This window comes from Hipposideros armiger, unplaced genomic scaffold (assembly GCF_001890085.2).
Source record: "Hipposideros armiger isolate ML-2016 unplaced genomic scaffold, ASM189008v1 scaffold_73, whole genome shotgun sequence".
Taxonomy (NCBI): domain Eukaryota; kingdom Metazoa; phylum Chordata; class Mammalia; order Chiroptera; family Hipposideridae; genus Hipposideros; species Hipposideros armiger.
In genome coordinates, this window is record NW_017731423.1 from 883930 (window position 1) to 887234 (window position 3305).

A 3305-nucleotide genomic window follows, 5' to 3' on the forward strand; every position below is an offset into this window, starting at 1 on the left:
TGCTATTCCCTAGTCACAGAATATTTATTAAGAAAAAACTTTAGTGATAATATTATGGTGTCACATCAGCATTTCAAATTAAATGATCAATGGGTAATATAAAAAAGTCTAGCACATAGTAAATTTTGTAATATTTTAAGTCACGTTGATGAGACACTTGATAAGAATAGGATTTGGTTGTTGTTCTGGCATCATCATTTGTTTTCAGTAAAACTAGAAAACAAATAACATAATTTGCATAATGAAACCATTGAAAGTAAATCATTGTCATTCATCAGAGGTGTCCGTACCATTTTGACTTACAGTTTAAATTCACTCAAGTTTATTTCTCTCCTTACCCTAACTAACTAAACAATGCTTTTGATTTATTCTTGCCATTTAGTGTCATATAAAATAAAATGTTCCACTAGGAAGAGAAATAATTTGTCACATAGAAACTATATTAAGTGAAACATTCTCTCTGATATGTTTTTAATTTGTTTTTTTTTCCATTTTGCTGTTGTAATTTGCCCACCTGCCAGCAGAGATACAGGACCGTTTCATTCTTATTCCTTTGGTTCACTAAACCCCCATGCTCATTTTGTCAGGGAGCGTCCACCTATCTCCAGCAGGAGGAACGGAAGTCAGCTCAGGAAGGGAGACCCTGCACTGGGACTCAGCCAAGAAGTCTGACCATCCATGAGTCAGTTAACAAGCAACGCTGAGCAACTGTCTCCTATTTATCAAAATTGTTCTAGGGCCTGTGGGGAACTGTAATTCTTGCCCTTTCCTTCCTCTTGTGACAAGAGTTTGTCATATAGGGTTCATGACCCACAAGAGGCCCTTGGATAGAATTCAAGTGGTCTGTAAAAAATCCCATCTTTTAAATTCTTAAGCACTAACTGAGATTTAATAATTCCTTCAGTTATATATGTAGGCACAAACCACAGTACTATTAAGAGTATCTGTGACCTTATCACCAACAGAAATTATAGATAGTTTCATATCACATTACAATTGTTGCATATCTCTGGGAATGCCATTTATGCTTTCTTACAATTTTAAAATTAGAGTAGTTATGAGGCAGTTTGAGTTTGTTATTTAATGCATTAGCATAGAAGCACATATATCATTATATCACAATTTTTTCTTTTGCTATTTTTATAATTGTATTTCAACCTGTTTTGTTTTTTTTAATCCTACCTATTTTCTTTTGTACATTAAAAACATTAGTCTAAGTCAGCGGTCGGCAAACTTTTGAGACAGAAGAGCCGCCAGGGGTCAGCAAATGGCGGCTCACAAGCTGCAGGCTCTGAAGTCAAATTGAAAATGAAGATAAAACTACTATAGTTTCATTTATAAAATTTTTAAAGGCTATTATTCACATAATATTGATTATGTAAAAATATGTTTATGGCTCTTGAATAATTTTTAAATAGTTGTGAGGAACAGGATTGGTTGGCTCTTCCAGGGGTCGGCAAACTTTCCAGACTGAATGTGCTCAAAGAGCCACATGTGACCCGCGAGCCGCAGCTTGCAGACCCCTGGTCTAAGTGGTCCATAGATCATCATATAGCCAAAAGGGTCAGTGACACAAAAAAGGTAAGAATCCCTATTGATGATTTTTAGATTTGGTAATTTCTTTATTCATTCATACTTCAACAGAAAATAGGGGAAAATAGGAAGAAGTTAAATTTAGAGGTTTAATTTTAAATATTAAATGTTAAGCAGTTATCTGTATTGAGGCGACTGAGTTACCAGAGGCTTTACATTTTTCCTTTATGTATTCATTACATTGATAAATGAGAGTTATTCATTAACTATCCTGACAAATTATTCTGGCTGTTTTTGCTTATTAACCCTTTCGTCTAATCTGTTGTATTGTGACCTGGGGATATTACTTTACATCCCAGCCTCATCTTCATTTACTGGATGAAGATAACCATGCCTACTTTGTTGTTTTATGTTTATATGTGAGAGTTACGTTCTTGGCTCACTGTAAAATATTAAAACATATTGAATGAATTTAATCAAATAAGAATATATTTGCAGACAATTAGAAAACTCTAAAACATTATACAAATATACAAACGCCATGAATTACTCTTATGGACGTTATGTCATAGAATGCTGGGTAGTTGACAAATTCCTCAAAGCAAACTCTTGTCTATGAACTAAAAAGTGCTATCTATGTCATTGTTGGGTATTCTAAATATCAGGAATGGTGCCCCGTGGCAATTTCTAATGGGAATATGGTGCTTGGAAATGTTATAGCTCTCCCTTTCCTGGAGATGATGTGCTGCTGGCAATTTCCTGTTAAACACAGCTCTCACGCGGCTAACAGCACAGTGCATTTTCACAATGTCTGTGGATGGTGGGGAGAAGGGGACATTAGCATCATTTGGTGCACCCATAATAGTGCTCCTGTGACCATACTTTCTTCTTAGTAGTTGAAGGAACTGCTGTCATTTCCCCTTGCAGAGCTGAGAACATGTTACACTGGTGGAGTTAGAGAACATGCTGGTGCATCCATCATCTTTGTTCTTGCTGACATTATATTTTCAATATGGCTGAGAGACCAAATTTTTCAATATAACAAATGTAAACTTTTCTAGCACCTAATATTGTGCACTGTGGCCAAAATACATGGTAGAAGTTGAATGTGAATTTCAAAGAGATGGGTGTAATGCAACACCTCTCTTGTCACTTAAATCAACATTACAGCCAATATATTTTAAACTTTAGAGTGATGGTGATTAACCCAGCATCCCCCATGTGCAAGGCATTTTATACTGTTTTTTATTAGTTACTACTCATGATGTCCCTTGGTGGCACTGCTGTCCCCATTTTGAGCTGTTCTGAGAGTCTTAACTGAGAAACAACATCTCCAGCCTTACCTCTCTTACTGCACAAGATTAGCAAGCTGGGGGAGCAGGGTCTAAGAACAAAAAAGCTTTGAGGCAGACAGGGAAACATTTTCTTCTCTGCAAGAGATTTTATAGCCAGCATTCTTATTTCTCTGGCACCTACTGTGGCATTAATGTTGCCTCCCCAACGTCATGTGAGTCAAACAGCAGGGTGTGGTTGTGCTTTGACTTGTGAATAAGCTCCTGAGCCCCACCCTTGCTTCACCAAAAGCCTTTAATCAATGTTAATCTTTGGGGACATCATTACAAACTCGGCGACTACAAGCTATTCTTTTTCTTTTAATTAAAGTTTATTGGAGTGACAATTGTTAGTAAAGTTACATAGGTTTCAAGTGTACAATTCTGTAATACATCGTCTCTACACACACATTGTGTGTTCACCACCCAGAGTCAGTTCTT